Genomic DNA, 20,229 nt, shown 5'->3' with positions numbered 1-20,229 from the left:
GAGATAATGTGACCTAAATATTGAATCTCTTGTAAGAAAAATTCACTTTTCTTTCGATTAACATAAAGTTTATTCTCTCTTATAACTTGAAATATTACTTGGAGGTGTTGCTTGTGTTCGTCTAATGAATTAGAGTAGATGATAATATCATTAAAGAACTCTCCAGTGAAGGTTCAATGAGGCCTGAATAGTCTCTCCATCAAGCGGTTGAATGTGGCTAGTACATTGGTCAAGCCAAAAGGCATGACAATGTATTCGTAAAGACCAAACGTAGTGCGAAATGTGGTCTTTACAATGTCTTGATCAACTATCCTTATTTGATGGTAGCCACTTTTTAGGTCAATCCTACTCAAGTAGGTCGATCCTTGTAGCTTATCAAATAGGTCTTCTACCAATGGAATGGGAAACCTATTCTTGATAGTGATCCTATTTAGTGCTCTATAGTCGACACACATACGATATGTACCGTCTTTCTTTTGCACTAATAGCACAGGTGAGAAAAATGGAGATGACCTAGGCCTAACCATGTCCTTCTCAAATAACTCATGCACTTGCCACATAATCTCCTCTTTTTAAGGTTGAGAAACTCTATAAGAAGGTTTATTAGGTGGTGAACTTCCTAGAAGAAGTTCACTTGCATGGTCATCATTGCCTCGTTTAGGAGGTAGTTCACAAGGGATGTCGTCGATAAAGACATCTTGAAACCCCTTGAGAAAATTGGATAACTCTAATTTCTTGTGTTTGCTTTTATTTTATTTTGCTAAAGCATTAGGTTCATTTTGAGAATCTTTAACAAAAATCTTGTACACGGAAATAGAGCTCTTTATTGACTTATTGAAAGCTTGTGTATGTACAATGGGTATGGTGTTACCCATTTCCTTAGCATCTATGTACATATCTTTTTCCCTGAACCTAAAGTAGATTTTTATTTCAAGGAATATAACATTGGCAACCAGGCGATCAAACCATGGTGCCTTTAGAATTACATCCTCATGCTTGAGAGGAGAGATAAAGAAGTCCTCTTTGTCCACATAGCTTTGGACATGGAGCCTCAATTTCCCAATTAAGGGAGTGGCTGAAGCTTCTTGCCCCTTGAAAGCACCATATGCGGGTAGGACGTCTCCCATCTCGTAGGCTTGTATACCTAGCTTGGTGGCCAACTCTGTGGATATGAAATTGTGAGTAGAACCAAGGTCAAAGAGAATAAAAGCATCATTTTCTCTTACCTTTCCCCAAGCATGGCATAGAGGAGATCCTTTGTGGTGAGTTTCCTCCTCCTGGATTTCGACCAAGGTAGCTCTAGGAGGTTCATGGTGGTTGTTCTTTTGGGGACAAGCGCGGTACGCAAGCCCTTGTTCGCCGCACTTGAAACATCGGTTATCCTTGCACTAACGCTCAAGCTCTTCAGGAGAGAGTTTTTTTTTGCCTTTGTAAACTCCCTTCTCCTTAGCTTTGTTGGAGTTGCCCTTAGGAGACTTTTTGACATTGTCCTTCCCCTTAGGCTCATTGGAACCCTTGCAAATTGAGGGCCAATTGTCGACCAAATATCAGAATGGAGAACGGTTCTAACTACAGGTGATATGAACAGCAAGATATGATCAATGGAGATAAGTATGAATGGGGCATTCCGGGTAGATTGGAAACATATAGCCAAATGGGGCAACATAAGCTCATTTGCATTGAGAGAGAGAGAGAGAGAGAGAGAGAGAGAGAGAGAGAGAGAGAGAGAGAGCTACAAAAGCATAGAGTTTTGCGCTTTGTTTCTGCCCGCTACGACTGCCTCGGAATCTTTTACTACATCGGATTCGACAGGTATGATCATTAAACCTACAAGAACATTTGTGTATGCCCCATACTGCATCAACATCCAAAACAACAGATCAGAGCAGATCAAAGTCATAAAATATGCAAAATGTCAAGGCAATGGGGAACTTCAAAACTCACCCAAAACCAAAAACTTTTCATCGGTAGATCCTTGATAACTGGCAGAATTAGGTAGTGTAAAAACAGATGCAAAAGGTGGTGGAACATGGATCGCAATCCATGTTCCTCAAACCCTAAATTCAGAAAAAATTATACAGCAGCATCCACATGTGGCTAGGAACAACCCTCCCCTAGCTGGAATTGCAAAATGCTTCCCAACATGGATCGCGATCCATATACCTTTTTGCCAAATTCAGGGCAGGTGTGGTTCACTAGCTGAGGGATGCAAAAATATAACTGGTGCTACAAAAATAATCACAAAAATGCTCTTAAAATCATCAAATCCTCAAGGTTTGCTACCTTCAGCCTGCAAATGGTCTTTTGGCCATAATCAAAGGAAAAATGATATGTTTCTAGCAAAAACTCATGGAGTAGGGCTAGGAGAGGAGTGAGAAGCTTCCCAAATGGCTAAAGTAGCAATTGAAAACTTCTTAGGAACTTTATTTCAAAGCCAACTGAAACAGAAAGGAGTTCGGAAGGAAATAAAAGACCATCATCAAGGAGATGTAACTTAAAGGTTTGTTTAGGATCAACTAAGCAAAAGGTTACCTGCAAAGTGGTGCAATTTGTGTGGATCAATTTTCCTCCTCAAATGGATTTAAATTCTGGTGCAAATTGGTGGGGAGCTAGGCAAGGCAGTGCTTTTCAGACACAAATCATCCAAAATCAAGGCAACAACAAATGTCAGTCTCAAAGGAAATGCCCAAAAGTGGTCTCAAAAAACCAACATGGTCAAGACGGAAAAAACATGGCCATAAACTGGGAAATTGAGTAAACACGAGAAAAACATCTCCAAATTTGAAAATAATTCACCAGTGTGCTAGGAAGACCTATAGGAACATGTGTGTAAAAGGCTGTATCAAAATCCTTCCCAGCATGTATCGCGATCCATGTACCTTTTTGCCCAACCAGAGAAAAATTCATACCATCTGACCCAGTATATTCACCAAAGCCTAGCCATGAAGTTTCAAGCCATTTGGATTCCAAAATCCACATCAAAATGCTAAATTTCTCTAAGTCTGTGGATGATTTCCAAAAGTTGGCCCAAGTACCAAACCAATGATCCAAATTCCAATTTTTTTGGACCAAAGCACCATCTTGATGAGATAACAGCAGCACCATATGAGATAACAGATATATCCAAAATAGATATATCCTCAAATGAGAAGGCCAAAGTTCATTTGTTATCTTATGCACTTGTGCCTATAGTAATCCTAGATGCACTGGTCAAATTTGGGGTAGTTTTGACAAAGTTATGCTCATTTTTCATTTTATGGTCAAAGTTTGTGTTTTCTTCAACTTTCCGACAGCTTTGATCAATTGCTAAACCCTGTTTCAAATCTAAAACTGACCACAGGATGACTTGAAGGAAAGCACAAAGGGAGTGGGAAGCAGCACCACATGAGATAACAGATATATCCTCGAATGAGAAGGCCCTTGTCACAGAACAGGTGCTCGAAGAAATACCCACCAATATATTCATTGGGATATTTCAGGCCACAGACGGAGAGATAGTCAAAACCACCATCTTTCCAAGGGAATTGTGGACACTACACCAAAAACCAAAAGTGCAAGCAGGGGACAGGTGCCTACAGTGGGACAGCTTCCTATGATTGCCGCCATGGGGAACGGACTTCAGGAGAGCTCACGAACTCATAAGCTCGATTCAATACAATGGGAAAGCCAGCCTGACTGACAAAGATGGAGCAACAGTCAAGGTTAAGATCACTCCAAAAACAATCAATGAAGATCACTTCAAGTAGGGGATAGGTGCCTACAGTTGGACAGCTTCCTATGATTGCCGCCATGGGGAACGGACTTCAGGAGAGCTCACAAACTCATAAGCTCGATTCAATACAATGGGGAAGCCACCCTGACTGACAAAGATGGAGCAACAGTCAAGGTTAAGATCACTTCAGAAACAATCAATGAAGATCTCCATCTGTAGCAAGGGACACACAATCTATTGCAAAAAACAAAAGCAATAGATAATGACAAAGCCTTCCTGAAGCAAAGAGGACATAAGCTAGCATATCGATATTTAATCTACTCAGAAAACGAATTGTCGTTGCACCTCATATCGCAATACTTCAAGGTACAGAAGCCACCAAGATACACTGAACCGCTATTGCACATGGCAGTAGTAATGGCAATGGGCTCAGCAGAAAGAAGAGTGGTCAGTTGTGACTTTGGCAATTACCTCCTTGACAACATAGTAGAAGCAAATCTTAAGGGAAGACAAAAGAGCAAAATCTACATGAACGCGGGACCAATGCTGACTCGAATTGCCTACCAAGCATTGGGAATGATTGATGATCTACCACCTACAGAAGCACAGATAGATCTGATCCACAAATCCAAAAGAGCTGTAAAACCAGTAGCAGGACCGTCCATAAGGCCAAAACCAGAGGTTAAACAAACAAGGCAGAGTGCAACAAGAACGGACACTGACAGTGAAAAGACAGAGTCGGATGCATTGAACAACGAGGAAGCGGGGTCGAAAGAAAGAGATGCCCCTTCAGAATACCAGTCTTTGTTGGAATTAGGGTTGCAGAGAAACACACACAGCTTGGAGAAGATGAAGGAAGCTCAAGGCACACAATAGAGAGTGTTTTACTTAGTGTGCAATGGGAAGATCGATAGCCCTAGAGTGATGGGCGTATATACAATGCACGGGGGAAAAAACCTCCTAAAGAGGGAAAAAATGCCCGGCGGTCCTAGTGTGTTCACACACATCACTACCACATGTATATGGTAAAGAATCCCCCCTGGAGTGATGCGGTGAACGAGAGCTGGCACATGAGTAAAGGGAAGTGCCATGCCCTGAGGACAGGATCAATCCACAAAGGGGAGTAAGCCCAAAGCTTTGCGGAAAGCTTCAAGCTTCTCACGAGACAATGCCTTTGTGAAAAGGTCTGCAAGGTTGTCCTGTGTTAGCACATAAGCCAAGCTGATCTCTCCTGCTGAGAGCCTCTCCCTGACATAGTGTTAATGCACCTCAATGTGCTTTGTGCAAGCATGAAAAACTGGGTTCCTCGCAACTGCCAATGCGCTCTGACTGTCAGTGTAGATAGTGTTGGCAGTGTCCTGTCCAACACCCAAATCAGCCATAAGGCGTCTGAGCCATACACACTCAACCGTAGCTGTGAAGACTGCCCTGTACTCAGCCTCACAACTCGAAGTGGCCACAGTAGGTTTCTTCTTGCTCAACCATGATATACATGAACTGCCAAGCATGAAACAAAAACCACTTGTGGACACTCGCGTGTCAAAACAACCAGCCCAATCTGAGTCCGAAAAAGCATGTAAGTCTGGCGGCAATGATCCCCCCTTGGGATAAAACAAGCCAAGATGTAAAGTGCCACTAAGGTAGCGAAAAATCCTCTTGACAGCCTGCCAATGCTTAGACCCTGGGCTATGCATAAATCTGTTGACCTGTGAGACTGCAAACTGAATATCCAGCCTCGTGTTGCATACATAAATGAGGCAGCCAACAGCAGTTTGGTAAAGAGTGACATCAGCAGGATCGCCAGCATCATGTAGACTCAACTTCAAACCTGTTTCCATGGGAGTGGCAATAGGTTTGCAATCCTCAAGTCCAAACTTACATAGCAATGTCTCTATGTAACTTTTCTGACACGAGGCAATACCACCATCACACTGCTTAAACTGTATACCCAAGTAATGATGCAACAGCCCCAAATCTTTCATCTTGAACGTAGCATTCAAATCAGCCTTAAATTCAGCAATATGTCTCTCATTTGGTCCAGTGATCAGCAAATCATCAACATAAAGAACCACGATGAGAAATACATCACCCTCACGCTTTACATACAATGTGCTTTCTGTTGGACTGTTACGAAAGCCTTGTTTGACCAAATGAGTGTCAGCTTTCTCATACCAAGCACGAGGAGATTGCTTCAACCCATACAAAGCCTTGTTACATTTGCACACTTTGTCCTCTTGTCCTTTTATGACAAAACCGCGAGGCTGCGTTACATAAACTTCCTCAAATATGTCACCATTCAAGAAAGCAGTAACAATGTCTGATTGATGTACATCCCAACCAAAATGAGCTGCCAATGCACATAGAAAACGCACAGTAGTCGTACGACAAGTGGGAGCAAAATTTTCTTCATAATCTATGCCTTTTTGTTGTGCATAACCCTTTGCAACAAGTCGAGCCTTATGGCGATCAATCTCACCATCCGGCTTGCGTTTCAACTTGTAAACCCAGTTCGTACCAATGGCCTTTTTGCCACGAGGCAAATCACATAAAGTCCATGTGTCATTCTCTATAAGTGCATCATATTCTGATTGCATGGCAGCCATCCAATTTTCTGAATTCTGTGCTTCATCAAAAGACAGAGGCTCCTCAACATCATGTAAACTAGACACAGCCGAAGCATAACAATCTGATGCATAAGATGCATGGCGAGAGCCTGAACGAGTATGACTAGACAAAGGTGCATCCAATTTACTGTCACGCAAAGTGTGCACCAGCCATTTTGGCATACCTCTAGTCTGCTCATTTTCGACCCTTTCCTCATCAAGTACATCATGTACATCTGCATCAGTAATAGGCTGATCTAAAACATTTTCAGAAACCCCCATAGGCTGTACATTTGCCTCATTGGAACTTACATTCGTATTTCCACCACTGAAAAGAGGCAACAAAGTGTCATAAATGTCCTGTGAGCTTACATTATTGTCTCTAGTACATGACAGCAAGGGCTGAATAGAATCTTCCACAAACACTACATCCCGAGAAACTAGAATACGTTTTGTTTGTGGATAATACAACCTGTAACCTTTGCTTTCAGCACTATAACCAACAAAAATACATTTGACAGCCTTATCATCCAATTTTCTGCACTGCACTTGTTGCACCAAAGCATATGCCAAACAGCCAAAAACACGCATGTGCTCAATAGAAGGCTTTCTATCATGCCATGCTTCATATGGAGTAATAGACTGCAAAGCTTTCTTAGGACACCTGTTAAGTACATAAGTGGCACACATGATGGCCTCAAGCCAAAAAGAATGCGGCAAAGCTTGACTTTTGACCATACATCGTGCCATTTTCGTCAGTGACCTGTTTTTCCTCTCAGCAACACCATTTTGCTGAGGTGTATAAGGCACTGTACATTAGTGTTTTATCCCACTACTAGCCAGAAATGCATTAAATTCATGAGACATATACTCCCCCCCTTGATCGGAACGGAGGGTGCCCATAGTACATTCCGAGACATTTTCAGCCATAGCCAAAAATTGTTTGAAGCACATAAAAACTTCGGACTTCGCTTTAAGCGGAAATACCCATGCATGCCTGGAGTAATCATCAATGAAAGTCATGAAGTACAGGTAATTGCCCAAGGACGGAGTTTGCATGGGCCCACAAACATCACTATGCACAAGTTGCGACCTGCATGTGGCCCGAAATGAACCATCCTTTGGAAATTTAGAACGCTGCATCTTACCCAAAATACAGCCTTCACAAACATGTTTGACAGGTGCTTCAAGAGGCGGCAAAGAAGCAACCATATCAGATTTCTGCAAACGCAGCAAACTGGCAAAATTCAGATGACCAAAACGTGCATGCCAAAGTTTTGCATCTGAAATAGCCCTTGAATCTGCAACAACATTTGTAAAATTTTATCCACACTTGTCATACAAAGTGAGCTTATACAGCCCACGGCACAAAAGCCCAGATGCAACAATTTCATCACCAAAACTGAGATCATGAACTGTACATCTGTCATCCACAAATTTGACTACAAGTCCAAGTCTAGCAAGTGCGGATACAGACAAGAGATTCTTCTTGATCCCAGGTACATAAAGTGCATCAGCAAGTGTGAAGGAACTGCCATTAGCAGCAGTGAGCACAATCTTTCCAACTCCCTGAACTAGATAAGAGGCGTTGTTGGCACAAGTGACTGAATTCCCATGTGGGACAGACTCGAGAGAGGTAAACAATTCACGATGTGAGGTAATGTGCTTTGTAGCACCACTGTCGAAATACCACACATGTGAATCTGCAGCAACTGACAAGCATGCATCATGGACAGCATGATTGTAAGTGTACTTTGCGCTAAAAGCCCATTCTACATCAACATCAGCAACACGGTCTCCTTTCACAGAAGACTCAACAATGGCTGCATTTGTAGTGGAACCAGCATTTGCAGTGGAACCACCCTCTTTCTTCTTAGCCTCTTTGGCCTTCAACTTAGGGCACGACTTGATCAAGTGATCATTGGCTTTACAATAATGGCAACGCATCTTCTTTTTGCCCTTATCACCAGAATTGCCAGACGAATTACTGCCAGCAGAAGCATTAGGAACATAATTTTTGCCAGTCGCAGCAGAATCATAAGAAGTGGCTGCATTGCTGTTACCACCCTTTATTTGAGAAGCAATAAAAGCCTGTTCAACTGCACGCTGTCTAGTCCTGTTTTTTCTGGACAGTGACTCTTGAACAGCAATGTGCATAATGCATCAAACTTGACAACTTCTGGATTTCCTTGGGTCATCAGTCTTCAAGTACTAGCAAAAGTCTGGTAGGAATCTGGTAAGGCATCAAGAACAGTCTGCGCAAGGGAACTGTCTGAAATGACTTCACCTGCAGAAATAAGCTGCTCATTGATATCCTTGACACTAGCAAGGAAAGTGTCCATATCATCTTCCTCATGCATAATCTTCGACTCTAGCTCTTTACGCAGCAAAGCAATTTTAGCCTCATTGCGGCTTGCATAAAGACCTGCTAAAATATCCCAAGCCTGTTTTGCAGATTTTGCTGAACGGATGTGAGGAACAATGGTGCGCTTCACAGACAACGCAATCAATGCATGAGCCTGCGCATCCTTAACATCCCAACGAGCTTGTTCTGCCATAGGCAAAACAACTCTAATAGCTGCAATCCTTGTAGCAAGACCTGCAACATCCTCAACATCGCCTACATCCTCAGAACTAGGACGTACATCAATGCCCTGCACAATGTTCCGGACACCCTTTGACACAAGAACATGTTGCATCATATAAGCCCACATAGGGTAGTTGTCCCCATCCAACCTGTCCTCAGCAGCAAACATCTTGAACACATCTGTGTTGTTGTTGTCAGCCATGGTAAATGCTGCACCTGATGTGAAAACTGCCCAAAAATAGGAGAAACGGAGCGCGAACAACCTGTGCTATATAGCACAAACGGTAAAAGACTATAAGGCACCTGTTATGCAGAAAACGGCACTGACAAAAATTCTGCACAAAATGACGAAATAGCTTGTGCAGTACTGCTTGTAGTGGAAACGGAGGCCGAAATGAGCCCAAATCAAAATTCTGAGCAGACCGAGCTCTTCACGTTCGCCCAAAATATTTGTCGACCTGCGAACGCTTGCCAAAGCTCACTGAAATCGGAGAAAGTGAGCAGGCGTATGCTGGAGCAGCTGGCGACTAAGCCCGGAAGGATGTGACCTGCTCTGATACCAATTGTTGGAATTAGGGTTGCAGAGAAACACACACAGCTTGGAGAAGATGAAGGAAGCTCAAAGCACACAATAGAGAGTGTTTTACTTAGTGTGAAATGGAAAGATCGATAGCCCTAGAGTGATGGGCGTATATACAATGCACGGGGGAAAAAACCTCCTAAAGGGGGAAAAAATGCCCCGGCGGTCCTAGTGTGTTCACACACATCACTACCACATGTATATGGTAAGAGTCTTGAGATGAGGAGCATCGAAGTGAATGTTAGGAAATATGACGTAGCTAAATAGATCCCAAGTTCTTCGTGTAGACGCAAGTGATCCGAGAGTACGTACACATATGGGAAAGTTTTTATGTCCATCTGTAGTAGGTGATACTCAAACTTGAGCTTCCCATCTCCCAAGTTCTTCGTGTAGGCACAATGATCCGAGTTGCATCTTGTGAATCCATGATCCAACATCCATCGATCGAACTTCAAGTACCATTGTCTTGATGCTTGCTTTAAACCATACAAGATCTTCTTTAATCTGCAAACCATTTTCTCCTTACCTTTTACTTCATACCCTTTGGTTGAAGCATGTAAATTTCCTCCTCTAAGTCACCGTGAGGGTGCCATATTTACATCCATTTTCTCAAGATTTAAATCATGAGCAGCCACAAGGCTTAAGATAAGCCTAATTGAGTTCATTTTTACAACAGGAGAAAATATTTTATTGAAGTCAATACTTTTCTTTTGAGAAAACCCTTTTACCACAAGCCTAGACTTGTACCTTTTCTTCCCACCTTCTTCTTCCTTCAGCTTGTACACTCATTTGTTTTGAAGTGCCCCCTTACCTTTAGGCAACTCAACCAACTCCCATGTTTGGTTGCGATGTAGTGAGTCCATCTCCACTTGCATGCTCTTTATCCATTCTTCTTTGGATTCATGATGCATAGCTTCTTCGTATGATTCTGGCTCTCCAAAATCTGAGATCAAGAGATGGTTGAAGGAAGGAACAAACCTTTTTGGAGGTCTACTTGCTCTTGTGGATCTTCGGGGAATAGGTTGAGGCTCCTCATTTGGTTGACATTGTTGCATGTTGTCACCATTTGCACTCCTTGAGTCTTCACCGTTCTCAAGCTCCATGTACTCATCACCTCTTTCTTTTTTTTGTTTTCTTTCCAAGTAATCTTTGTACATATTTTGTTCATTGAAAATTACATCCCTACTTCTAAAGATTTTACCATCTTCAGGATTCCATAGGCGATACCCAAAGTCACCTTCTCCATAGCCAATGAAGAAACACTTTTTGGACTTTGCATCTAGCTTTGATCTTAGGCTTCTATCTATGTGCATGAAAGCCTCGCACCCAAACACTTTGAAAAATGAATAATTCACCGGTTTATATGTCCACGCCTCCTCTGGAACTCCCCCATCCAATGCCGTTGAGGGTGACCGGTTGATTAAGTACACAGACGTACTAACTGCTTTCGCCCAAAGCTCAAGCCGTAGGCCTGCATGTAGCCGCATGCTTCGTGCTCGCTCCATGATTGTCCTGTTCATCCTTTCCGAAATCCCATTTTGTTGAGCTGTCCTTGGGGTTGTCGTTTGCCTCCAAATGCCATTGCTAGCACAAAAGCTTTCAAAAGCTTGGCTGCAATATTTGCCTCCATTGTCGGATCTAAGGCACTTAACATTGGTACTTGCTTCATTCTCCACGAAGGCTTTCCACCTTTGAAATATGAAAAACACATCGGACTTATTCTTCATGACATAAACCCATGTTTTTCTAGTCGCATCGTCTATGAATGTTACATAGTACAATGAGCCACCAAGTGATGGTGTACCTGCAGGACCCCAAACATAAGAATGAACCAACTCAAGTTTTTTAATTTTTCTTTCATTTCCTGATTTTTGAAATTTTACCCTCTTTTTTCACCATAAACACAATCTTCACATAACTCTAAGTCCACTTCTTTCAAACCTGGTAGAAGCTTCTTTGTTTGAAGGATTTGCATTCCTTTGCACTCATATGCCCAAGCCGATAGTGCCACACCGCAATGTTGACTTCTTTAGCTATTGCACAAGTTGAAGATTGCGTACTAACAGTACACAAGTAAAGTGTACCGACCTTTTCTCCCTTGGAAATCACCAAAGATCCCTTTGAGATCTTCCACCCTTTGCTTCCGAATGCAATGTTGTGACCTTCATAGTCCAATTGTCCTGTAGAGATCATTTTTTTGTGAAGAGAAGGAACATGCCTAACATCTTTAAGCTTCCATTCATTTCCGTTAGCAGTTTTGACACAAATTGTACCTTTGCCGCAAGCTTCATCATCTCTCAAGTATACATACCCAAAATTACCTTTGGTGTAATCTTGGAAATGTTGCTTGTGTGGTGTCGCATGGAATGAAGCCCTGGAATCTAGTATCCAAGAATTAGACACATTGTCTAATGAGAGAATTAGAGCATCTTGCTCCACTTTACCTACCACATTGGCCTCTGATGTTGGCTTGTTGTCTTGAGACTTCGACTCCTTCTTCTTCTTGGACCAGCAATCCTTCTTGACATGGCCCTTCTTGTCGCAATTCCAACATTCAAGAACTGACTTTGTGTATGACTTGCTCCGCCTTGAGCGATCACGACCCTTTTGGTTTTTGAATCTCTCCTTAGGCCTTCCTCTTGTTTCCACTGACAATGCAACACTTGATGATTCTCCTGTGCTTCTCCTTCGCATTTCCTCGCTTACGAGAACACCCACAACATCATCAAACTTAAGAGTATTTGTGCCAGAGATAGAATTACTTACAGCCATCACAAGGTTGTCCCAACTATCCGGTAGAGATGATAGTATAAGGAGAGCTCGCACTTCGTCATCGAAATTGATTTTCACCGATCGAAGCTGAATTATGTTTGTGTTAAAGTCATTTAGGTGTTCAGCAATTGAACCATTCTCTACCATCTTTAGATTGAACAAGCGCTTTATGAAAAATACCTTATTGGATGCCGATGGTTTCTCGTAGAAGTTGTCAAGTGACTTCATCAAGTCCTCCATGGTCTTCATCTCCGAAACGTTGAAGGCCACCGTTGACGCCAAGCTTAACCGGATTGTTCCCAGCACCTTTTGATCAAGGACAATCCATGCTTCATCTGCCATCATTGCGGGCTTCTTTGCAAGACCGCCTAGTGGCAAATAGAGGTCCTTCTAGTAGAGATAGTCTTCAATCTGCATCTTCCAATGTTGATAGTTTTTTCCGTTGAACTTTTCAATCTTGAGCTTCCCTTCCTCTGCCATAACTCCCACTCAATTCAAGGAATCCTTTCCTTGAGATAATTTAGCTACGAGCAAACCTTGCTCTGATACTAGTTGTTAGGAAATATGATGTAGCTAAATAGATATTTGAGTAGATTACTTAATGGAGAGAGATAATTTACACACACAAGAGATTATAGAGTAGAGAGAGAGAGAGTACACACGATGTACGTGGTTCACCCAATGTGGGCTACATCCACGGGAAAGCAGTCACTTAATGGCTTTAGTACTTCAAACAAGAAGTAGGTTACAAAGGATTATACCCTTAATAGATCTCCCACCTTGCTTCACTCTCACCACAAGGATTATACCCTTAATAGATCTCCCACCTTGTTGCATCAACTTCACACTATGTAATGTGTGTAGAAATGACCTCCTTTTATAGGCCAAAAAGGTTGCCTTCTCTCATGAGAGGCAGCCATGTGTAGCCGCCCTTGTGTAGATAAGTCCAAATCAGACCCTCCAATCCGCCCATGTGTGGCCACCCTTGGGAAGACAAGTCCGCTTTTGAATTCGGCCACCGACCATTTAATTTAGCCACCAGCCATTGACTTCCGACCACCGGCCACCGGCCATCGACCATCGGCCAACCGACCAACTGATCGGTCATTTTCCGACCACTTTTCGGCCGCCGTTCGTCCATAATATTCCGGCAAAAAAAGATTATTCCGGCTGGGCGTTAAAATTTTTGGTTTTCGACGAGTGATTTTTCTTCAGGGCCTTACAAACGTGCTTTTTTACCACAAAAAATCAAGCTCCATACTTAACAGTGAATTCTCCATGAGATATGCTCGATTAAAAAAGAGGACAGCCGAGTCGACAGAGGCCATCCCAATTACCCAAGCTAGAAGAACAATGGAAGAAGCGCAAGTGCTAAGAGAAAGAATCCGACAAGAAAAGCACAAAGAGAAAAGAAGAAAGGGAACAGAAGCGGACGATGAAAAAGAGGAAGAGGAATAAGAAGATGTTCCTTTGCTACGCAAGCAACTAGCAGCTCTAGAACGAATCAAACAACGCAAAAGACAGGAAGCGGAGGAGGCTCTGAACATTGCCGATGACATGCAACAACGGATTCAGAATGAGCTCAAACGAAAAATGGAGCAAAGAGAAAGAGAAGAGGCAAAGCGGCCATGCATCGATGATCTCGAATCATCTGACAAATCTACAAAGGCCAAGGAAGGAGATGATAACCAAGAAGAGAAGGGAGAGCAGGACACGCTAGACTAGCAAGGTTATGACTTTGAATCTCCTAAAGACAAAGAGGTACCTTCAGAGGCTAGAACGGAAAAAAGAGATGAAGCTGTAGACCTTCCAAAATAAGAGACAGCACCGGCAAACACTACTACGGTACCAGTTGCTACTGCAGTACTGAAAACCAAGGAAAGAACGACAGAAGAGGCTGGCACATCAAAACAGGGCCAAAAAAGACAGCAAAAAGCACAATCGCCTTGATCGCAAGTTATAGTAGAGGAAGGAGCAGAAATGATCAAGTCATTCGACATTGATGCTTATTTAGAGCAGAGCAAGCTCCAATTCTAATGTCAAAGAGCTCTCTACAACTTGCGCGAGCTAGAGCTAGAAGATACCAAAAAGGAGGCGTCTAAAGCAGCTGGAAACACTCATTAGCTAAAAGACAGAATCGAGGAGTTGGAGAAAGATCAGCTACAACTCCAATCAAAATTGCAAAGAGAACAGGAAAATGCGGCCTATTACTACAAAGAAGTCCAGCAATTCAATGAGGCCAACTCTACTCTGTAAGTCGAGCAGCAACGACTAGAGGAGGAGCTAATGAGAGAAAGAGAGCAACGCGAAAAGCTGCAAGAGTCTTACGGAGTGGTCATCAAGACTCTGACCCAGCTTTTAGCCCTACAAGAGACGCCAAGCTCCTCAAGCTTACCAGTTGGATCAACCTCGCTGAATAAAGAGGTCCAAGACCTAAAGGAGGCCCTTGCTTGGGAAAAATATGACAGACAAATCATGACTGCAGGGCATAGAGAACTACAAAAAGCCAAAGACGAGGAATTTGAAGAATTGAGAAAGCAGTTGGCAGAGGCTAGGGGAGAATTGGAGGCTCTGAGGGCAGCACAAGCAAAGCCTGGACAAACAACCCCATTGGAATTTGAGCAAATAGGAGAATTTGAGCATTCCACTTTTGAAGCTCACCAAACAGATGTGCCAGGAACAAGCATAGGGAAAGTAACGCAAGAATCTGAAGATCCAGCCACGACATCCATCTCGGAGTCAGCCAAGAAAGAAATTCAACATTGGATATCAAAAGTCAAAGACCCCTCACACAAAGAATATCTGCAATATGAAGTGAAAGTATTGGAATCTACTGCCCTGCTCATGATCACTCCAAATGAAGTGGTAAAAAACCTTGGGCATGAAATGATCGCCCTACCACTCATTCGGCAGGAGGCCAGATTATGGAAACAAAGAATGCTACATGACCTAGAGCCAAACAACAGAGGGGATTACAAAGATGTTCCTATCACAACAATACAAATTCAAACTATTATTGACAGTCAACCCCTTTGGCGAAAGAAATGGTTCGAGCAGCGACCCATAGATGAAACCTATTATAGGAATGCTCCGCAACATCTCAGGATCGACCCAACTTACTGTCCCATCAACAGACGACGATCCTGGGACAAATTTTACTCTTGGCAAAGCAAAAGACCGGCAGTATTGAACTACCTGGTTATAGCAAAGCCAATCAATAATAACCGCCCGTCAAAGAAGTATATGGTTCAGACGCTCAGAGGGGTCATCTCAACATGATGAAGGAGATCCCAGATCTTGCATGCCAAATGCTCATAAAAATTGCCAAGATGCTAATCACCTGCATAACGACATTCAATGATATAGAGGCAGCAGAGCATCCCTGGTAGATTTTTGTCGAAGGCACAAGAGGGCTTTGCTGGAATATGGAAACAGAAATCCCAAGCAAAAATGTCATCATGGGCTTCTATGCGAGAGTCATGTTCCTACCTTCCCACTACCTGCAGACTTTCGAAGAGGCATTCATGACCAAATTCTTCGAGGTAGACTCCTTAATATTTAATCCCATGACCAAAGATCTGCCAGCCCGACATGTAGCATATCAAATCTCTCTCAACAATAATCCTTTCAGAGAGCTGGCGACAAAAGTGGAGATCGAGGCAAGGGTGCAAAAGTTCAGGCACCTCACTACGACGCTAGAAAAAAGGCCGTAGAAGACACCCACAGACAGATTGCACAAGTACGTGTAATGAATAGGAAGGGAGGATTGTTTGGTGGACACATCGAACTAACACGTGAAAGGTAGATGTACACCAAACCTTGTAGTACTCGCTCATTTTTTCAAAACAAGCGATGTAATTTAGCTAATAAGGACTCGTAATTGTAATATATTCTGTCATGCCCTCTTAGCCTCTCTGAGTCTACACCCCTTGTAAGTGGCTGAATGGCCGTGGGAAAGTCCCCTTAGCCTTTAAGTCAAAACTCTTAGTTTAGACTAAAGAAGGAATCATTAGCTCGGAAGCTTTTGAACGTTCACTGTGAGAAGCCTCTTGCTGCTACAATTTGTAATCCACTTTTCTCCTAAACTGGTAATCACAATTCATTTCCGAATAGCACATTGTGTTCCTTGTCTCTTGCTCTACAATTTAAGTTTAATCATTCTCAATTCTGTTGTGGTTCGCGACGCATTGTTTGTGAGCTAATGCATTGATTTGAGGTCTTAAATGGTTGTTTTTTGATGTTTTTACCTTGGATAAGTGTTTCTATGCTTAAGGGGGACCTTTCTGATAGTTCTGTTTCAGTTTTCGGCACATTTTTGTGATGGATCGTGATTTATGTACCTTCCCAGATGACTACAGAACTTGGTAGGATTGTACCCCTAGGTGTTGTAGTACATCTCCTTAAGTTTCGTTGCATTCCGAATTCGTTTGGATGCCGAAAAGACGTGATAATTTAGAGCGGTGAGATCGGACATAGATTGATTTTTGGACTAGGAAGTGGTTGATTTGCTTTTGTCGTAATATAAGAAGCCCTCTCAATTCACTTTGGTGAGACTGGCACCCTCATCAAGTCTCCGTGCCCCATTTCGATTCGCTTCCTTGCATATTGACATTATGTTAGTACCAAAAAGCTATGTTGCAGACATCCGCCTCGCGATGACCCACTAACACAAGCGGATCTTGTATTGGTCTATTCCTTGAAGAAACACATCCCTAAGTTCAATAAAAAAGGACACGGTCCACTTATGATCAAGAGTGTTCCACCAAGTGGGGCAGTTAAATTAACCACTTTAGATGGGGAAACCATGGAAAACTAGATTAGTGGATGTTGTTTGCAAAAGTATAATAAGTCACTAACCAATGATCTTCTAGAAAGAATGCATGCAACAAACAAATGCAAGATCAAGCGACAATAGGTCATTTAAACACCAAGTAGGATTTGTCACTCTACTTTGGAAAGTATGATATGGACTAAAGAGAAGACATACTTGCGATAGCTAAGTCTCCCAAGTACCAAATAGACTAGTCATCCATTATGGAATGATGTCATAGGGTAAAAAGGGATCCTCTACGCACTAATAAACATAGACTAATGACTAAAGCTTTATCTTCTCTACCTCATAGTCAAGGATGACTATGGTTTCAAGAGAGAGGTAATGTCATAAAATCTAATCCAACTCTCCCAAATGATTTTCTCATATTGAACTGATCATTTAATGTGGAAAAATAAATGGAACAAGAGTTAGAATATAGATATGTGCTTTTAGAACTATCTCAACGCGGGACCAAAGGGAGAGAAGGCTACATCTCATGAAGGGTCCAAAAGGGAGATGGTCTACCAAAGAGCAATGAGCAAGTAATGGAGCTTAAAAGACCTTAGGGTTAGCTTCATCAAAGACCTCCAAAGGTTAGTGTTAAAATTCCTTAGACCTAGGACCTTTAGGTACTTTAGACCTTAGGCAAGCTAGGCATGTGCTTGAGGTGCTTGTCGTGCTTCATGACTAAGGTTCTTGAGGTGCTTGATGACTAAGATGCTTGAGGTGCTTGAAGTCAACATGTTGCCTAGAGGGGGCGAGCCCCAAGAGTAGGGGATGAGAAAGAACACACTACAACTCACCCAAGGGGCACCATTCCCACAAGAGACATATAGGATACATATCAAGCCCCTAATAAGGTTGCCCTCATAGTGTGTCTAAAGCCTATTGGATGGCCTTTAAGGAGGTCCAATGATAATTTAAATTAAATAATTAACCATTCAATAATTATTCAAGCCCTCTCTCTCAAAGGCAAAAGTCGGACATTTGTCCAAATGCTACCACTATTACTAGTTATGACTAAAGCATGTGATTGGCTAAGCTTGGAAAGGTCCAATGAAGTGAAAGGATGAGCTAGAAGGAGGGGTGGACCAAGGAAAGTAGAGGGGTTTCTTTTGGTATACACTCTACCACACACATTCTCACATTGTGTTGAGCAAGAACTCCATCTCCTTCTCCAAGCTTGAGAAGTAGAGAGCCTACACCAACACCTCTTGGCTATGGAATGCAAATCCAACCAAGAGTCATGCTTCAAAGCAATGCTTATCATATTCTTCATCTTCATTACTATGCCATGCTATGCTCTATGAGTAATGATATGTGAGGAAACAACTTCTTTCTTGTATGCTACATCTTCTTCCTCTTCCCTTCCCTCACTCCCTGCTAGCTCTCTTCACCTTTGAAGGTGTTTGAGGTCTTAAGATTGAGTCCGAGGACAAGTTAATGTTTTTGCAAGGTAGTTACGAATATAACTTTGTGCATGATCTTCATTGCATCAACAAGGTCTCAAGGAACACAAAGCATGTATTGTACCAAGTCTCTCTTCATGGGATAATCTATAATACAAAATCCTTTTGGAGGGGGGACCGGCTCCAAGTAAATCCGGTCCTTAACTATTGTCAATTTCTCTAATTCTCTTTCTCTTTCACAAGTATTGTTCACGCCAAGCTAACTAGGTATAATGTTCATTTTGCTACCTTTAATCAAGCGCTCTCCTTATGCTGTTTAAGAATTCTCTTAAGGAAATGCTCACTATTGTTATTTTAATTCCTCTACAATCAATGTTATAGCCATACTCCATTACATTGGTATCAGAGCTATTGGTTTCTCTTTTCTTGCTTAAGAAGAGAGGTCATTAAGTTGTCCATGAAAGGTTGGACATGTTCATTGCAAGAGGGTAATTGGGACAGGGATTTATTATCACAGTTGGAATGAAATTAGTTCGAGGTACAATGTTGGGTACTTTAGACTTAATAATGGAGTCTTTCGGGGCTTGCCTTTGGCTTAAACATTATTGAGCTACTAGCAAGCTCAAAAGGAACTATAATCAACAGATAACTGCTAGACCCTTTCCATTACTCTTTGCAATCAACAGTCTCTAAACCATGGGTGTGGCTGCTTTGAGAGATAATTTTCAAAAGTTTAGAAGAGTAGCAACTAAAGTTTTGAAAATGCCAAAGCACAAAGTAGCATAGATATAAAATTAGTTAGCATGGCTGACAATAATAAAGAGAGTAGAATGAATATTGACAACTTTGATTTTGATGCCCCCATGTTTGTGAACTATCTTGTTACTAGGTTGCAACAAGCTATGGGCAACCCTTCCTTGCAAGCCAAAGTTAACCAACAACTTCACACTCATGGGATTATCCAAATCCCCCAAGCAAAGAGAGAGCTTAAGAAGCCTCTTGTAGAGACTTTCAAAAGAAGACTCTCTCCGGTGAGAGAAGAGAAGGGACCCTATGAAGAGGAAGAAGTGAATATCCAAATTCTTTGGAAGATGTGGCTCTGTGAAGATGGCGGTCTTGACGATCCCCAACTCCTCCCAAGAGGAAAAGATTGTCATATAGTATTTGACACGTTTTCCCCCACGTGAATGAATTTTTCTCGATTTATTTGACTTGACATAATTAATTAATTATTTTTATTGGGAAGCTCTATTTAATTAATATTCTTTTTCAGATATAAATATTTATTATCCTTGTTTCTGTTTATGTTTTGAGTTGCAACAAATTACCATGATTCGTCTACGTCGTAGAATCAATCGACATTTTTTACATATTTTCCGAATGGAAGCATGGATTTTCGTATCTATAACCTTGAATTAATTGGGTAAATCTACCGAAAATCTAAACTGATACCGAAATCTACTGACTATTGTTTGTATGCCTACTTCTAAGGCGATAGATGATGCGTCCCTTGGTAAGATCATAGGGACTCAGTTCAGCTCTTACCCTATCTCCTGGTAGTATTCTTATATAACTGCGTCGCATCCTCCCCGATATATGAGTCAAAACTTGACATCCATTATCCGAACACGCTCAAAACGTGGCATTGGGTAAAGATTCTGTAACTGTACCTTCCATGTCAATGAGATTCTTTTTCTTCATCATTTGGAATAAGTAAACCTCCTATTTACATTACAGGTTTCTCCAAAAAAAA

This window comes from Adiantum capillus-veneris, chromosome 17 (genome assembly GCF_014529385.1).
Source record: "Adiantum capillus-veneris isolate H3 chromosome 17, ASM1452938v2, whole genome shotgun sequence".
NCBI lineage: Eukaryota > Viridiplantae > Streptophyta > Polypodiopsida > Polypodiales > Pteridaceae > Adiantum > Adiantum capillus-veneris.
Note: the sequence above shows the minus strand (reverse complement) of the source record.